The sequence below is a fragment of the Ambystoma mexicanum genome, chromosome 1q, assembly GCF_040938575.1.
Source record: "Ambystoma mexicanum isolate Mex_15411 chromosome 1q, UKY_AmexF1_1, whole genome shotgun sequence".
In the NCBI taxonomy this organism is placed as follows: domain Eukaryota; kingdom Metazoa; phylum Chordata; class Amphibia; order Caudata; family Ambystomatidae; genus Ambystoma; species Ambystoma mexicanum.
Genome location: NC_090922.1, coordinates 201,780,459 through 201,799,687, shown reverse-complemented (window position 1 = coordinate 201,799,687; position 19,229 = coordinate 201,780,459). Strand labels below are relative to the sequence as shown.

The 19,229-nt window shown below is 45.4% G+C and overlaps 1 protein-coding gene and 1 long non-coding RNA gene across 3 annotated transcripts in view; one reads left to right on the top strand and one right to left on the bottom strand.

Moving 5' to 3' along the window:
• The window catches only part of GRIN2D (glutamate ionotropic receptor NMDA type subunit 2D), a 1,678,351-nt gene that overhangs the window by 696,871 nt on the left and 962,251 nt on the right, over window positions 1-19,229 (top strand). The gene's annotated exons all lie outside the window — the stretch shown is intronic.
• The window catches only part of LOC138526530 (uncharacterized), a 618,058-nt gene that overhangs the window by 326,363 nt on the left and 272,466 nt on the right, over window positions 1-19,229 (bottom strand). The window contains exon 2 of the long non-coding RNA XR_011283611.1: window positions 10,510-10,589. This is a non-coding gene — a long non-coding RNA (uncharacterized lncRNA). The remainder of the gene's footprint in view (window positions 1-10,509; window positions 10,590-19,229) is intronic.

Sequence of the window (19,229 nt, the reverse complement as noted above, 5' to 3'; positions counted from 1 at the left end):
TACATGATTCTTTCCCAACAGGGTGTATGGAAAAAAGGGAAGGGTCTCCCCCCCAGGTGAACGGGACAGGGCATCGGCTTTACCGTGTCCAACACCGGGCCTGTGTTTGACCACAAAATCATACGCGGCAAAGAAAAGATGCCACCTAACCTGGCGACTGTTTGTACATTTCAAGGAAGCAAGGTCCTGGAGATTTTTATGATCAGAAAACACTGTGGTTTGATGTTTGGCACCTAGAAGGTGGTGTCTCCAGACCTGAAGTGCATCCTTAATAGCCAGCAGTTCCTTTTCTGTAACCGTGTAGTGTAGTTCGGTAGTCGTGAACTTGCGGGAGTGGAATGCTACTGGATGCAAACGGTTGGTGGTAGGACAGGTCTGGGATAACACCGCACCTAATGCATAGGAAGAGGCATCTGCTTCGAGAATATACGGAAGGTCGGGGTCAGGGTGCTGTAATACCGGAGCGGTGGTGAACAGGGTTTTCAGTATATTGAAAGCAGATTGCTGAGCCGTGGACCATACATAGGGGACAGAAGGGCTAGTGAGTGCCGTGAGTGGAGCCGCAACCGAAGAAAACCCTGATATGAATCTGCGATAAAAGTTAGCGAATCCTAGGAATGACTGCAGCTGCTTGAGATTGGTTGGAGTCGGCCATTCGTCGATCGCCCAAACCTTGGTTTGATTCATAGAGAGCCCCTTGGGCGTGATTTGGAACCGCAGGAATTCGACTTGATTGGTATGGAACGAACATTTCTCAGGCTTGGCGTAAAGGGCGTTGCTTTGTAGTCGCGACAATACTTCCCTGACATGTGTTATGTGTTCATCAAGGGAAGTGGAGAACACCAGAATGTCGTCTAGATAAACAATTACATAAGTGTTCAAGATATCGTTGAAAACGTCGTCCATAAAGTGTTGGAAGGTAGCCGGGGCGTTACATAGACCAAAAGGCATGACAGTGTACTCGAATAGGCCTTGTCGTGAGCAGAAGGCCGTTTTCCATTCATCACCGTCACGCATGCGAATAAGATTGTATGCCCCGCGGAGGTCGAGTTTGGTGTATATTGTGGCATGGGTGAGTTTGTCCAGCAAGGGAGTGATCAGAGGTATGGGGTAGCGGTTCTTCACTGTGACGGCATTCAAGCGCCTATAATCGACACAGGTACGGAGGTCCCCTTCCTTCTTCGGAACGAAGAATATAGGGCTTGCAGCCGGAGAGGTTGATGGACGAATATGACCTAGCCGTAAAGCCTGTTGGATATACTCCTGCAAGGTCCACTCTTCCACCTGAGTCAGGGAGTAGATACGACCCTTCGGGATAGGTGCGCCAGGAATCAGGTCGATAGGACAGTCGTAAGGTCGATGCGGGGGTAGGCCTTCTGCAGACCCTTTGTCGAATACCGCCTGGAAATCATGGTAAACAGCTGGTATCCCACCCGTGACAGCCCCTACTGTGTGCGTATCATGGTGGTCAGTGCTGTCCGCTATAGCCATGGATGTGACGCTTCCCAGGATTCCCGCGGGACTGGAGAACTGAGGTGTTGCCAGTAGGCAGTAGTGTTGACATGTTTCGGATTCGAATGAAACCTGACCCGTCCCCCAGTTGATGAGGGGATTGTGCAGCCTTAGCCAAGGAATGCCTAAAATTATTCCAAACTGAGGGGTGGCAATGAGATCAAATGTGATCGTCTCTTTGTGGTTTTCCTGAACAACCAGCTCTAAGGGAGCTGTCTGTTGCCGGATTGGACCAGAGGCAAGAGAAGTACCATCCACCGCCTGGACCGGTTCGGGACATTTCTTCATGACCAAAGGCAGGTCCAGTGAACCGGCCAGGGCTATGTCGATGAAGCAGCCTGTAGCACCTGAGTCTATCACTATTGACACGGCGTGAGAACCTGTAGCGTGGTTCAGAAAGGCCTGAACTATAATGGGTCGTGCAGGACCGAAGGTAGGTTCAGAGGTATTCCGGATAGTACTCGCTCCCACCTCTGATCTTAGGGGCGAGCCTTCTGAAAACCCGGGTTTCTGTTTTTTGGGCGGCGAGGACACTCTTTTATGAAATGCCCGTTGAGACAGCAGTAAAAACAGGCATTGTCCGTTCTCCTGCGCTCTCGTTCGACGTGTGAGATAGGGCTGCGGATCCCGCCTATCTGCATGGGTTCGGGAGTAGCAATGGCCGTGGATGGAAGTGGGAACGAGGATGAACCTCCTCCGCGTCGCTCCGATCGTCTGGCATCGACTTGTAATGTTAAGTCCACCAGATCAGCATATACTGTGGGAAGCGTAGGCACTACAGACAAGGCATCTTTCATGACCCCAGATAAACCCCGGTAATACACCACAGCCTTTTTATTTTCTGGCCAGGATGTCTCAGCAGACAACTGATTGAACCTGGTGATGTACTCTATGAGGGTTGACCGACCCTGCGTGAGATCTAGGAATTCCATGTCTCTAGACTGTGCTTTGTGCCTGGTGTCGAATACTTTTGCCATCTCTTGGGTCAGTAACTCAAAATCGTACAACGCAGGGTGGTTGTTTTCTAGCAATGGATTGGCCCATGTGGCGGCTACCCCAGATAGATGGGAGAGAAGAAAGGCTGCTTTTGATACGGAATCGGGGAAAGCCTGAGGACGACACATGAAATGAAGTTTACAGTGATTGATGAAAGTACGGTATTTCTTTGGGTCGCCCTGGTATCTTTCGGGAGCAGCCAAGGGAAAAGGGTTTTGGATCACCATAGGAGCGGCCGGGAAGGAAGGGGGTATGACAGGAGGAGGGTTTTGGGGAGGAATGGCTTCATCAAATTCAGCTTCTGCAGGTAAGGGATGGCGTGCACTTAATACCGTGTTGAGGCGGTGGTGTAATGCGGTGGTTGCAGCGGTAATATCGGCGCGTAGGGTTGCAGTAGCGGTTGCCATGTCGACCCTGAGTGTTGTCACTGCCTGCATTAAAGCCCTCACGGGGTCCCCGGCTGAGGTGTCCATAGCTGGACGACCAATAGGCTTCACAGTCTGTTCTGATCTTGGTGATCCGCATTGATGGTCGTGCAGCTATAAACTACCTCCGTCCCCAAGTATCGCTCGAGCAGGTAAAGTATACTGCCCTAGCAATCTTTGAGGCCACAGGTGATGTGTGGCGTTGTCAGTCAGATACCGGGAACACCGGAAGGACCCCTGAGTGCTGGAAGGCAAAGGTTAGGATCAGGTATACTTTGAACAATAATGGCAGTGCAAGCAAACAAGGAAAAATGACAAAGCTTACCCTGGGGATGATAGGACAGGTGGGAAACCTGAATAGACAACGAGGGAAGACCAACAGCAGGCTGGGATGTACAGCAGTTCCTCCAACTCACACCGGTAGCCAGAGTATGACCAGATAGCAAGTCCATCCAAGGTCCAGGTGGTGAACCCCAAATGACTCAGGAGGCAAAACGTGATAGACAGGAATTGTGTGGTTAGAAGTTTGCCAAGACAAAAGGATAATCCAGAGCAATTCCAGGGCCAGAAAGGGGGGGTCAAGAGTTCCAAGGGTCCAGAAGATACGTTGAATCCAAAGGGAAATCCAAGACAAGTCCAAGTAACGTTCCGTGGTCGAGTTCCAAACTGTAGCAAGAAGAAAGAGGGTAATGCCGAACAGGTCTCTGGTAGAAACAGCTGTGAAGCACTGAGTGTTTCCTCTCAGCTCCTTTTGAAGGAAAGTTAGATCACGTGACAGGGCACATGACCGCACAGGAGCGTCACGTGAGGTCGGACGCCATCAGTGATTGGTGTTTGTCCAATGTGGACGCCGGCGTCGGCTACAGACGATCCCGTGACTAGTCACGGGATCGTCTGAGCGAGACGCGATCGGGTTCCCCTGTGCGCGGGAGCTGGAGCCGACGACACCGGAGCCGTCGGGCATGGATGAGACGCCAGGGCAAGCGCCAACACGGAAATGGGCGGAAAAAGGTGATTCTGCCCTCTCTGACATCCCGCCTGCCGTGTCTTCCCCGTTGGTGTGGGTGGTGGGTACGGGAACGGATGGTGCCGGGTAAGTGTCGGGAGGAGGGCAAGATTGAGGACGTGACAGACAGCAACTTTTATGGGCAAAATTCATCACCATTTGACGTGCAAAACTCATAAGTTTGTCATGCAATTCTATTGGTCGGAAAGGTAACTTAAGTATAGGTGCTATATCTGTATATGGTAACAGAGAATGCGGATTGGATAGCTCTTATCGGGTGGGCGTCTGCGCCCATCTCACTACATCACTTGTGGTAGACGTCACTACAGCTACGACGTCTTATTGGTTCTACCAGCTATAAGACCCTAGATTATTTGGTCCATTGTGATTGGGTGGGTTACACCCCTAGGCATAAATCTCCACTTTAATTAGCAGCATGCAGTATGGACACCCAGGTGCGGAGTGCCCCATGATTCACCCTGCCTCCCTTCCATCAATCAGTACCTTTAGGGCTATGCGTCAATTAGTTGGCTGAGGATGGCCTCGAAACTGTAGCGCTTATCAGGAAAAGTTATGGCATCCTCGGGTTCTGGGTGACATCATACGTTGGTACCTCTCTGCGCTTGGCTGGTCACGTGTCTGTTCACCATGAATCTGCTTCATTTTCCCTGTTGTTCGGGTATTTGATTCTTCCATAGCCTCGCCACCTGCCTGGGGCCTCCTTATCACGACCTTCACTGGCTGGCTGGTATGCTCTGAAGTTCCGTTTCTCCAGTGTTGCCTCTCTCCTCCCTTCCTGGAGTTGACCTCGAATTCCCAGGCATTGAGCTGCTTCTTACTGAGTTTCGATTCCGCTCTTTCCTTCGGGTTTGGCTGGAATATGAATCTTGACCTTGTTAGTACCTTGCGGCCTGGGCTTAATTCTGCTTTTACAAAATGGAGTCGCACTTGTATAGTGTGGTTTATTGAGGTAGATATTTACTTGGCGCATGCCGCTCTATTCTTTTACTAAGCCTTGCAAGCAGTACCGTTTTTCTTAGCTACTTGTGTTCCAAGCCTATTTACACGTGTTAGCTGGTTGGTTACTTCTATCTTGCTTCATAGCACCGTTTCCTTACGTTTCAACATCGTCTCTTCTCCTGTGTCCATTACATCTATTTTCATAGCTGCTTGCACTGGCGTGCTATCCTTGGTAGCCGTTTTCGTTCATCCACAAGTCTGTCCAGGCCCTTGTGTCATATCCACTGGCCGTCCATTAATGCTCTTTGGGTCTCTTTGTGGACCGTCTGCAGGTACTCTTCATTTCGTCTCAGCTGCTGGTATGGTTGTCTCAGTGGGTACCTTGCAGCCCATGGTTGTCTGGTTATTGGCGCTTCAATAGGTATGCATGTCCCTCTGGTGGGTACTGGGCAGAACCCCACTGTGGCTCTCTGTTGGTTCATTTGCTCGTTATACGTCACATATCTTGGTGATTATGCTTCTGGCATTTCGACATGGGTGGCTGGAGTGCAGGCTATATTTGGGACCTCCTCTACACTGGCATCATAGAGTGTAAAGGGTAGTGCAAGAACCGGAACACCCAACTACTTCATACTATTCTATTGCCACAGAATACCACAGAATACCACATTTTGTTTGCAGCCAGTTTTTCTTCTCCTCCTCCAGCATTAGGAGTTATGTAGATTTTTTTAAAAAATCACATTTATACCAAACATTATACCACCTGTACCTTTTCTAAAAAGTATTTCCTGCTGTGTGTGTTCCAGTTCAATTTCCTCCAAGAGCAGATGGTCTACATGATTATGATTGGTTCAAAAACTAGTTAGGGTGTGTGTGACGGAATTTTTTTGATCGCAGCAAACAGACCGCAATTCATCTGGTCCAATTTAATTGTAATTATTTTTTTTGTCCCTGCCTACAATTTTAAGGAAGCGAGAGACACCCCTGCACCCCCAAAATGAGAACATTTCAAACATGGGGAGCGGGGGACACCCCCGCAACCCCTGTTCTGTTCTCCGTGGTTGTTTTTTTGCAATAGGTGCAACCAAATTGCCCCGAAGGCCAAATCACCCATGCAAAATTCAATCAAATTGGTCATTAGCTCAATTATTTATTTTAGATCAAATAGGCTAATACCCAAAAACGTCCATACAGCACTCCCCATTGTTGCTATATTTTGCGAAAAGCCCTTACGTCCTTACCCCATTAATGTCCAGATTTCTCATGGGAGTGTCAGTGTAGTTTGGGAGCAGCCATTTGCCCCTCTAGCACAAAGTTGGTAAGGAGCTACCAATTTACCTGTACCAGCAGCACGGCACTTGAGGACGTGTAAGACTTGAGGACGCCAAGATTCCGGCTTAATTCATAAAGGCGGGCCCAGACTGCTATTGCACTAGCACCACTTTGAGTGAATGTGACTTGAGGCTGTTCAAAGTCTTCTCGGTGTGCAGGAAAAGAAGCTTTAACACAAGATGAATGTTTTAATGATCTGACCATTGCCTTATGGCCTTGTATGCCGCAAACATTGGAGTTTGCTCACTTACTGATGCTCTAGGTTTCAGGGTTTCATCCATCTGTGCCCCATCTGCAATGCCCATCACTGCCCCTCACTGCCCTATTTCCTCGTATAGGTGATAAGTGCATGGCAAGGGTACCCAGCTATACTGACAGGAAGACACATCAGTGGAAATGACCATAGTTCAAGTGCAGAGGTTGGGTCAAGCAATATTGTTCCATAAATCAACAACAAGTCTGGTCCAGCCACCAAAGGATGCCGGTGGTGGCCAATTGCTGCAAAGGAACCCCTTTTCTGTCTTTTTGCTACGTGGATTGTGGGTCATGTTCTTGATTCCAATTCCCGCTCTCTTACGCTATGGATTTCAAATCTATATGCCCAGGGTGCATATTTCAAAAGCGAGGATATCTACTTTATAGATATGACACACAATAAGTCTTGTTGGTGTTCACAGATACACACACATCTAGTGTATTTGCAATAGCTGATCATTTTCATCTCGACTCCTGACCGTGCCTTTGTTTGACCCATAATCTTGAGCGACACTCCTCTGCTCTGGGTCCACAATCATTGGGGTGTTGGTGCTTGTTTGGGGTGCCCTATGATGCACTGTACCAAAGGACAATTTGTTGCGTGCTAGACCAACCATCACGTGGATCCGCAACCTTGTTCCACTGGAATATAGGAAGAACCCAAAAAAGTTAAAGGGAATGTGATTAATTGTTGGAAAGCACATACACTACAATTTGGACTCTGAAAGAAAATAATTAAAATAAAGTAATGTTCCTTCAATTTGATTATTCACGCAAGCGTGCCAGTAATACTCACCGAGGAATATTAACTATTAACTGCATCAAACTTTTTGAGTTTCACATTCAAAATAAACAAAATACTGCTTCAGCAGAGTAGCAGTGGTAATCACAAGAAGGGTTGCCAAGGCGGTCTTGGAACATCTCTAAGTAAGACAACCTGGGCTGCCATTCATTGGAGTGTTCTTTGGACATGTCATATGTGTGGTGAATGTTTTTGCTGGTTAAAGTGGCACTGGTTAAGGCAGCTTGGCAAGCAGTTTATTCATTGCTTGCCATTAGCTGGGCAAGATACCCGAGGATTGTTACAATGGCTGCCACATTTAGGGTTTGGTGCCTGGAGGCACTGCACTGGTTCACGGTATTTGGATTACTTAGCATTTGCGATATGACCCACTTTTGCTGAATGGCGATTTCACCAAATTTTGTTTGCAGCATTTTTTGCTACTTCTTTACCACACACATGTAGATGGTAAGCTGGGATAAGGTATATAGAAAGGGGGCAGTGGGTGGGAAGTGAAAGTGGGAATGTGGGGGGTCCCCCATTTGTGATTTTTTAAAAAGTATAAAAAACAGCCCAAAAATTATTCTGCGAAATTGCCATTTGGCAAAAAAGAAAATCAGTAAACGTTCATAAATGCCCATTGGCTATCGCCAATATGGTTTATCTCTGCCGCATAGATGGATGGGTGCTGGGACTCCATTTCTAAGGCAGCCGCCTGCTTCTGAGCATGCCTGTGGAAGCAGCCATTTTGTAGGGAGATGCTAGGTTTAGGTAGGGGACCTGCAGAGTAGAGGGAAGGAGCAGCATTGCATCATCTGGGTGTGTTTGCCTTTGACTGTATTGGTGAAAGAGGGTGGCGGGACCATTTGGCACAGTTTCTGCATACAGCAATCCGTGAATTTTTAATTTCTTTGGTGGGCGTCCTGAAATTTTAACACTTCAAAACAAGAGTTTGTTTTAAGCCTAAAATGTGCTGGAGAGCTTGAGTGGAAGTCTATCTCATCCACGATTTCTGAGAAACGCACGCGGCCCTGTAAAGTGGAAAAGTAATGGCCATTTTGTGGCAGCGACCGCCTGTCACTTGGTTTTGAAGCAGATGATCAAAGGTTTAACTCACAGAACTAAGCAATGGCCATTTGCATTCGGTGTCTGATGTAAGAGCATGGGGGGCAGACCAAGAAGTGTGAGCGTTTAGCATTGTGGGGATGCATATGGTAGTAATATATGCAGTGATGCTGGTCTTTTGTGTCTATTTAGTGTGTTGCCACGGATTGACATGTACATTCTGCCAGTGGATCACCACATTTGGTATGGCATTTCCAGAACCCGTGTGGGCCAAGTGTAAGTGTCTGGGGGTCCGTGCAGGCCTACTGTTTGGGAGCAGCCTAAGACCCTGAGTGTAGAAAGCATATGGGGACTGCTTCTATGCCTACCACAGCATGTTGTATAACACATGCTTGGTTTAGGGGTGGGCTTGTGTGGGCCCAAAATGTAGAGGGATTGCATGTTGGCCGGCAGATGATAGGGCTACCTGAGAGATCAACATCTTCAAACCTCCTGTGGACCACTTGAGCACAGGGCACTTGTAGTATTCACCTGTTGCACAATCACAAGCTTCATGCACAAACCACACCTCTTTGTCAATCACCCCCTTCTCTTGTCACAGTGCACTGTCATTCATTATTTCAAGGTGGAACACGGTGGTATTTGGCATGGACACCTGTAACCCTGGCTGCATAGATGGAAATGGGTCATGAAGAACATTATCTGGGGCAGCTTTTGGTTCAGGCACTTATGGTGCTGCTGGTCCAAACTATGCTACAGAGAAGAGAGAGAAGGGGAAGGGTGTTGAAAAGCTAAATATTCTTTAGGCATGGCAACTGGCAATGCAATTGGCATGCATTGGCAGAATCACTAATTGCTATTTTGTGTGCCCTGCCACTTGCCATACTTTCCTCTGCCAGCATATCACAGTGCCGGCACATGTTAATACATTAAAACTGCAGAGCCACATTATAGCTCACTGTATTTTTCACAGAAGGGAAATATCCATTTGCATATCAGTCTTTGTCGCGCACACATGGGCAGTCCAGCACCGAAATGCTATGGCAGTTCCTCTCTGAACAAGGGTATCAACATGAACCCCATACATGTGTTTCAGCCTTGTTGGGCCTCATCAGTGAGGTGGAGCTGTGCCTCTATGAGCACAGTGAGCAAGGGGTCCATGTCTGGATGACCCTACGAAACCTAGGATGACTAAACCTAAGTCCCTTAAACAATAAAAAAAATAGTCCATAGGCGGCCCTCTGGCAACTGCCAGTGCAATTGGCATGCATTGGCCGAATCACTAATTGCTACTTTGTGTGCCTTGCCACTCCAAACAACAACCATAAAGAGACGTGGAGCCATTTTAACGATGTGATGACCGGGCCCCTAACCAGAAATTGCGGACATTCCTTCAACAAAAGATCAAACCACGTCACCGGTTACCCCTTCGGGTGTCCCCCAGGTCAGAACAACCTAGTACTTTTAACAAATAGGTACTAAGTCAACACACCATGTATATATCACAATTTTAATTACATATAAATCATAAATCCTTGTAACAATTTATAAAACACATTTTCTAAAATTGCAACAATTCCTGCAAAAACCTTTTACAAAAATGTCTCATAAAATCAATTACCATACATAATACAACCTGTGTTGTGCTTAACCCTGTGACATCCTGCCTGTACAAAGCTAAATCATGTACAGTGCTTTGAAGGAGAACACTCTGCCTCTAGACACACAATGGTCAGTAGCTAACTGGTCCCTTATTATTAAAGGATACCACTAATAACATCTAGCATCGATTCAATACATTACTACCCCATTCAGTGCTACCCAGGGGTGAATTACAACTAAATTTGTAATATTTATCCTGTATCATCACAAAATCACAATACCATTAATTGCCCAACATGTTTCGTTCACCAATATAGTTCAACACAATGTTAAAGAACTTCATCAGGGGGACCATCTGTACCCTTCAACCATCTCTCTTCATTTCTGGTTGGTTCAATCTTGTCCAACTCTTCACTCTAAGTGATGTTCACAAAATATAACTAACACTACAACATCTGATTCTTGACCTGGCGACACAAAAATGAGGGAAAAATAACCAGAGACAACAGTCAGTAATGAACAATTCCCTGTTGTCCTACCTAGACAGTAACTAAGTTTACTGAACTAAGGCTTACCGCATCACTCTTCCACAAAGTCACTTGAAAACGGTTACTTAAGGGGAAAGCCCCAACAATGATGACCGACTGCTCGATTCCTGAAAAACACAAAAAAACAGAAAACTCGATTGTTGTACACTCTGAGCATAAATCACATCCTATTTCCAAAACAGTCATTGTGTATTCATTATTTATTATTTATGTATCCTGGTGTTATGCCAAGGGCTACACAAGATAACTCAGTTTGCACGTAAACCTATGGAGCAACAACCTATGGTTATGTTGTCACTGTTGGTATGTTGACTGCTGACACTTATAATTGTTATCCATCTCTATACGTTAATGTCTGTAACTGTGTCACTCCCAACACTCTCTGTGGGGCACGTTATGTAGTGTAGAATACATTTACACTGCATGCTCATAACTAGACATTGGGCCTCATTACACGGACGGCGGTAAGCGTTAACGGTCACCGTTAATGGTACCGGTGACCGTTAACCCTTACCGCCTTACTACGAGGTCCCTTTGCGCGTTGGATAATTTAACGCCTGCTTTTTGCAGGCGTTAAAAACCAACCCGCAAAGGGACCAGGGAGCTAATTACGGTACCGCAATTTGCGGTGCCGTAATTAGCACCTTCCCCATTCCCATTATGCCCTATGGGGCAAAAATGGGAATGGGGAAGGGCAATGGGGGAAGGGGGAATTACCGCCTACCAACCTTGGAATAGGGCGGTAATTCCTCTTTCCACCAAGGTGGTGCCGGTATTTTACCGGCATGGACCAAGGTGCTAATAGCACCTTGGTCCACCACCGTCTGTGTAATGAGGCCCATTGTCTTTCTTTACCTGATGTCTATATGGAACTGTTCCTCTTGTAATCTCACTACTGTATTCCTGGAACCGGCTCACTTGCCGCCGCATCAGGAAGTAAAATTTCCCATAGTAAAAATGACGCTCCAACTTTGCCATCCCGTATAAGTCACAATAGGGATACCTATGATTAATGAAAAAAATTTAGACCCACCATAGGACACTACCAAGCGTCGCTATCACGCACACTGTCTTTTTCTACCCCGCTTGTCGCTGAGCGGTATGAAATTGACTTACCCTCTCTGTGGCCAGTATCGGTCCTGTCACTGTCCTGCTTGAGTGTATCTCTCTCTGTTGGTGCTACTGGAATATCGTATATCCTCGTTCCAACTCATCACGTGAACGCTATTATGTGTCACGTTTCTTACAACACATCACGTGACTCCTACACTTCTCACGTCTCGCACGTCACGTGTTCCACGTCTAGCTCGGAATGCTCGGTGCTTTGACTCCTTCGTGTCCAGTAACAAATGTAAATATATCCAGTGCTGCGAGGCGCGATGTAATTTGTAAACAAATTCCTCAATGGTAAGTGCAACAAATATATACTCCCGTGCCCATGCATATTTTGAATAGTCATTTTTAAGGGGCTAAATGTCATGTGACAGTGTCCAATGCGTCACTAAAGTCAATACTTGCTAAAATTATTCCTTAACTGATACCTTCATTGTATTTTGCTAGCTTCGGCCTTAAAGGACTTCACTGCGCGAATTCCTCACGGTAGTTCAATATTATAAGGTCCACTTTCAACTGGATATCTAGTGTGTTATACAACATGCTGTGGTAGGCATGCCAGTATAAGTGAAAACAAAAAAGAGAAAAAAGAGAAAAACACAGTATACAATGTTGTATGAAGTTAGTATCAAAATGCACACTGACACATCTAAGTGTGACAGTGTTAAGTGAGTCATGGAAACTCAATCAGTGTTTCCAATTCTCAAATTCATTGAGTCCTTTAGTAACTGAGTCAGTAAGAAAAATCAACCATTGTTCCTTATACTGTAATTTCCTTACATCTGCATCAGAGTTGCTTGTTCTATCTAATTTCCACAAGATTGTCCATTTCAGTTTTTATCCTTTTGTTGAAGGAAGGAGTGCCCTGCCACTCACCATACTTTCCTCTGCCCGCACATCACAGTGCCGGCACATGTTAACAAATTAAAACTGCATAGCCCTGTAATTTAGGAACCCTGAGTCACAGTTCTGGTGTCTCTTCATGGTTCTAGTCCCTCATCCTAGTACTTCATCCTAGTCGCAGTAACGCATTCTAGTTTGAGTCTCTCATCCTAGTCTCTCGTCCTAGCTCTGCATCCAAGCCCTAGTCTCTTGTCGACACAGGAAGCCACGCATCTGTGCTACTTCTGCTGCATTACCATGGCCCAGGGTGAGCTAACAATACAGCATAGGACACATATTGGAATTGGAGCGGCTACTTCGGGGTGCAACAGAAGAGCTCTCTAAAACATTTATATATATATATATATATATATATACTATATTACTTTAATTGCTCCTAATGCAATATCTTCAAAGTAGACAGATTCTGCAACAAACCCACATCCAGTGATGATAGAAGCGAAGCTTGATTTTTTATGCATTCGGATATGGTTTTAACACCTTCTAAAAGGTCATTAGGGGCTCATAAGGGACTAAAAGCATTCCTCGGCAGACACGACACGTTTCGGCTCATCACCGCATTCCATTATGTTATTGCTTCAGGACCATTTGAGGTTCAACATTGGTAGGAATCTTTGCTCTGGGCGGTTTCCGGTCATTTCATCGACAACCAAAGCATTGACAGCGATACTATCTAAAAAAATGCATCGGAAAAAAAACACCTAATGCATTTTTTTAGATGGTAAATGGTTTAGTTTAATAAAAATGGGCTTTAAAGGTTATAAAAGGGGTTTTGGGGAAGGGGATCCCCTCCCATTAAAAAAAAAAAAGAAAAAATGCATTAGATTCTTTTTTTTCGATGCTTTCTTTTTAGATAGTATGGCATTCGATGCTTTGGCTGTCGATGGAATGACTATAAACCCTCTTGGCATCTTTCCTTCAGCACTAGGGTGCAGGGGCACAGTGCACACTCACCAGAGCAGTCTCAGAAATGAATTCACACACGTTTGTGTGCATCATGACCAGAGGGTTTGCTCCGAGCTCCTGTCCTGTCCAATTTTCTATCATCCAAAACCCCTGTCTTTCTGTCTCTCTCTTCAACGTGGGATTAGAGGCCAGGCACTACCTTGTGGTGGAGTGGTCTAGTCGCGGTTGAATTTGCATCGAGTTTCCTGGCCTTATGGTGCTACTGACCGGCTAGCAAATGACCCATTATTCTATATACACCCGCCCTTTTTCCATTGGGTCCACCATCTAGTGGGGGATGTACTGGGTTAGTCGGAGGAACTTTGCACTTTAACAATCATGCTTTGTTTTGGGTTTGCAAGATTCCAGCACAGAATAGTTGCCTTCCTCGCGCAAGTTGTTTAGAATCGAAGCAACACATTTAAGGAAAGGTGTATGTCATGCACACAGCTTGCACACGCGGCATGCTAGAGTTTGTAGAACGGATAAGGTAGCAACATACATTTGAATAGTGCAGAGAAGACGTCAATGCAGACTTATCGGGGCGTTTTTGGCTACAGGCCTTCATTGCAATTTCCCTGAGAATAAGGCGGGAGGAGTTCACATGGGTCTACATTGCACAGACTGGCATTACCTTGGCTATGCCGCCCATTTCGGTGTTGAGCAGATGGGTTCCAAAATAAGAACCCTAGGTTTCAGTGGGCTTTGTCCAGAAAGTGGGCAGGGGGCATTCTCGTAAAGTTGTATCCGTGTGTAAACACGATTTGCCAGATTGTCTTTTAGCTTGGGGAGGGAAGGGATGAGCTAAACTTCTTTCTAAATCCCTTTAAAACATACGTCATTCTCCTTCTAGGATTTTTAAATTCCTATTTGGGGCCAGTGCACTTAGATTTGGCTGGCCTTTTCATCACAAAGTTAAATGCTGGTTACCACTGCTGGACTGGCCTGAAGGAAACTGCAGATTTCCTGGTGGGCTTCTGCACCATGGACGTCTTTGGTGTGGGTACCCTGGTTTTCTGGTATCCTTTACCCTCTCTCCCTCTCATCCCACCTCTTCCTTTCACCTATCCCCATCCCCACATCCATTTGAAGGAAATCAATTGTTCCAAATCTTCCAGCAATATATTTTTCTCTGGTTTACGTCATTTTTCTGGTGTGTTGGACTGCTTTTAGACCCCTACACAAGGGCAAATTTCCTTCAAAACTATTTTGCACCGTTTTTTCTAAATGTTCATGGGCGGTGAACCTCAAAAGTCTACTTACAGGGGGTTGGGTCTGCTGGGCCCCTTTTTGTTCCCAGTCCACTTTTGCTAGTCACCAGGTTTGTCTATCTCTTTGTGGTTGGTGCTTGGCCGCAGACCGTGCTTTCGTTCTCGGACCTGCGCACTGTTCCAGCTCGCGTAGAAACCCTTGCGCATGTTGTGCTTGCACATAATGAGGTAAAGCGCTGCAACACAGTTGTGTGCAAACCACTTCTGCTCAGACACAGCATACACACAAACACACCTGCTTCTCGTTTCCTCCGACTCTTTCCCACTCTCCATAGTATCCCTGGCGATTGGAGTGATCTGCAAGGCTAATTTAGTCATTAGCATTCAACCTAGCCGACAGCCCGAGCCCTCCTCAATTCTGCTGTCAAGAGGGGCGGGGGTCAGCTGGGGTTTTCTTTACTTACTGTATGGCGGAGGGGAAGGAGAGAGGACATTTAACTGCAAGACGCGCACGTGCGCAGGCTCATCTTCTAGCTGTGATGATTATGGACCGAAAAAACAGATCCAAGCCTATAAAGGTTTGAATTATTTAATAGCCTACTTGTACGCCACAGGTAAGGATCTCTAATGCTGCTTTAAGGCTGGCTGGGTCGTTAGAGCTCCGGCGCGCAGGCTCTCTGCTGCGCACGCTATTCGTCGTTAGAGCTCCGGCGCGCAGGCTCTCTGCTGCGCGCGCTATTCCGGCGAAGGTGTGAGGTATCTAGGGAGGAAATTAAAGTGAGCGATATTATCTTACCAGCCCTGGGAGAGATGGTCATTTGAAATGCAGGCAGCAGGAGCTAAGGATGTGGCAATATGGACACCTCTGTGCCAGTAGTGGTCACTTTAAATCACATGCTTTAAGCACTTCAAGGTGACCATTCCTGGCATAGATAGGCTTTCCTATCTATGCCAGCAATGGCTTCTTTAAATCACATGCATAAAGCGCTTCAACCTTCATGCATTTGATGGGTGGTCACTGTTAATACCTAGCAAACCTACATACATTCATACTTACATACATCATAACACAAAGCACACACTTACCTTAGGTCGGCAGAGGCAGGCACCAGGACAATGAACACACTTAAATATGGCCCCGGTAAGGCCCCAGAATGATTTTAATCACTGGGGTGTGCCATCACCCCGCATGCGGCAACGCTAACTTTGTTGCCATGGCAACTCTCCAAATAGTAGCGTGCCACTCAGAGTTTGTTTTTTAATATCAACGGAGCTGGCACTCGGGAGGGGTGGCCGGCTCACCTGTTCCTGACAGTCCACAAGCTAGGTGGTTGTGCTGGCATCCATTGTCACAAAAAAGAAATATGACGTATGTCTAATGATCATTGTTTGTTTTGGTTGAACTTTTGCTCGAATCGTTTTTTTAATAGAAAGCGGGGTGAAAACCCTTGCACCCCCCCCCAATCCTACCCCTCCCCCACCATTGTCTAGCACCAACTTACCATCTATATTTTTCGGTCAAAAATGGAGCAGAACAATTAAAACTAAAATAGTTGACCAAAAACAATTCGATCAAGAGGCCTACTACCAAAGGATATTGAGTATGGCATTTCTGAATGAGGTATGGCCTTATTGTGCCATCATGGCATCAGATGATGGCATTCATAACCAACTGCTGTGACATCCCAACAGGGAAGCCAGCATTTTCCCTGCCAAGTAGTTTGTTTTCTCCCTTTTTAGTTGTTGTGGAGTGATGGGAGAAGGAACTAGGTGATTTTCATTTTGTATAAATTTGCATCAAGAATCACTTCTACATACTGTGCAATGCAGGTTTATATGGGCAGTTCAGAGGATGCAGGCTGGGCCATACACAACCTAAAATGATGGACTTGTGCAGTTCTAAGTTACATGCGCCCAGATGCCTTTGGGCCAGGCGCGCTATATAAATAAATAAGATACAATAAATACAAATACAAATGATTGATAACTCGAGTTTAGCCCTCATTGTCTATCAGACGGCACGTGACAATTTATCACCAAAATCATTTACCACCAGTTGGCCATGTGGCTTTACCACAGGATTATGAGTGGTGGTAGGGTGGTGTAAATCCCCCTTTTGGAGTCCACAGGACTCAAATTGGATTTTCAGCGGTTTTACCACAAGCAGTAATTCTGTGCAGTAAAACTGGGGATTTTGTGCTTTGAAGTAGAGGAATTTTCTTCAGCATCTGATTGAAGGTAAATCATTAACTTCAAGGTCAAGCTTGGAATTCGGTAGTGCGTTAAAGATGGCAGTAATTTGGTTACTGACAGAAATGTGTCACAGCTAAAAAAGATCTGGAAATTCCCCGTCCAAACAGTCATCAAACAAATATTCCTCATTCAAGTAAAGCGGCATCTATGCAGCAAGACCCAAAAAAAGCCTCCTACAACCAAAGTATTGAACCCAAAAACATTTCTCTAAATCCACAAATTGATTTGAAAAATCTTGAAGACTTTAGAAAAAACCTTATTTTGTTCCCCTAGGAACCGGTTTGGGTTTGGCTTCTGAACGGTGCAAAAATTTGCTGGATGGCTTTCCCTAAAATAAATCGAGAATATTCAGAAAATGGTAATCAATAGCAGTGCCACTCAATCATGTTATCACTTCTCTTCATGCCCAGAGAAACTTTGGTCTTGAGTGTTCAGTCCATGAATCAGAAGAGAGAAAACAATTCTAGTTCTGGGAGGGGAAGGAGAGAAGACATTGAACTGCAAGACACGCACGTGTCCCTTTTCTTGTTTTCTTGTTGTCCCTTTTCTCTCCTTTGTACACATGCCATGCCCTATGGGAGTGAACTTCATCATCGGTTGTATGAATGGATGGAGACAATAACATCATTCCACCCTTTCGCTTAAGATCCCAAAAAGGGGAAATAGTGTTGATCCGTGTTCAATCCTCCATTAACAGACATTGAAGTCGAGGTGCGTCATGGGGGGAAGTTACTCTTGGTATTTTCTGTCATGAGTAATGGATTTGATCTGCTACCCAGAACCAAACTCTGGGAATTCCTTTTTAATATAGGTACCCGTGTGGTGATCTTAAACTGTATAATTATATTAAACCGGCATAATACGTCTCCCGAATATCTAGGTTCGAGGACCAACCAAGTTCATCAAAATAGAAAATAGTGTCACTAGAGTAAGACATGATATGAGACGTTTTAGAACTAATCTAAGTGGTGGTCCGAACATCACCAATCTGAATGTTGCCCTCGGACGATGAGGAGACATGAAGACAGAATGCACGTTCTCTTCTTTTGCCACAATATCAAGGCTCGAGGAGAAGGTAACTGACCATGATATTTAGATAAGTGAGACATAAAAAACAAAGAGAGGACTTTGGTTCTCTAATGAGCAAATAGACATGACCTCCACAGATTGGCAACTTTTATTAATCTGACCTTTCTTCACAGAAACCTCCGATAGAATTAATCAAATGTAGAAAGGAGACATTTGTAGTTTATTTTTTTGTGACAACATTGGTTGTACAGTGTTTTAATATCTACGGTAGTGCATTTAATGAATTTTTCGTTTTGTTTTATGGAATTAAACTTTCTGATATGAACTAAACTAAATGAACCTAAACTATTACAGCCACAGGGTTGATTCCAACATTAGACTAAGGTTAGAACATGCAATGCTGTATACCAATATCGCTGCAACCTTATTGGCGCCTGCTTAGAGGGATTGCTACCGGTCATCACCAGCTATATTAAAACCGGGCCTAATCCCACACCTGCTGGAACAACCGTGACTGACCATTCCAATTAAAAAGGCTTTGTCGGACTTTACTTTTTGAAGTAAATTTCGTCCAATTTTCACTACGGCCTTTCTCTTGATGATTTTGTTGACTGACGCTACAATTTAAACACGGCATTTCTTGAATCGAATAATAATTTTCAGTGACTCGCAGTCAGAGGTCAAATCGATAGCAGCAGAGAGTTTGTCGTACTTGATTTTGACATCCATCTTGGAGATTTTCGATTAGGGATTGACTGCCATTTTTGTGCTGTTGATCTGTCGGCAGCTTCTGAAAGGCCTGACCACCCACTATTGCTCTTGTGGATGGAGGAGAGGCTGAGGGTAGGTTTCTCGTGGTCCAAGGTCTGCCTGGCCAATCCACTGTCAGAACCGACTTTAGTGACCTGCTTACTTCCTCGCATCTCCTGTCTGTCACCTTTTCTTTTCACTGTCTGTATGTTGACCAAGCTCTGTTTGTTGAAACTTGCAGAGTGTTTAAAAAATAATACCAAGGCCATATTTAAGGTGCTTAAATCCTTGAACCTATTAACGATTGAGTTAATTTTGCTAAACAAGGAGTGAATGGGCTGCAAGAGGCTGAGCTTAAACGCGACTGAGACACGTTTCCTGGGTCTGCATATCCATTGAAAAAAGATCCCTAAAGCCGAAAAATGAAGTTAGACTGCCGATAGTCATTGCTCTGTAGAAGAAAGTTAATTCACTGGGAGTCATTTTTGACTCCTCTACGCCCATTGGAAGTCAAACAAAGCCAAGCTTGTGTCATCTGGTTAT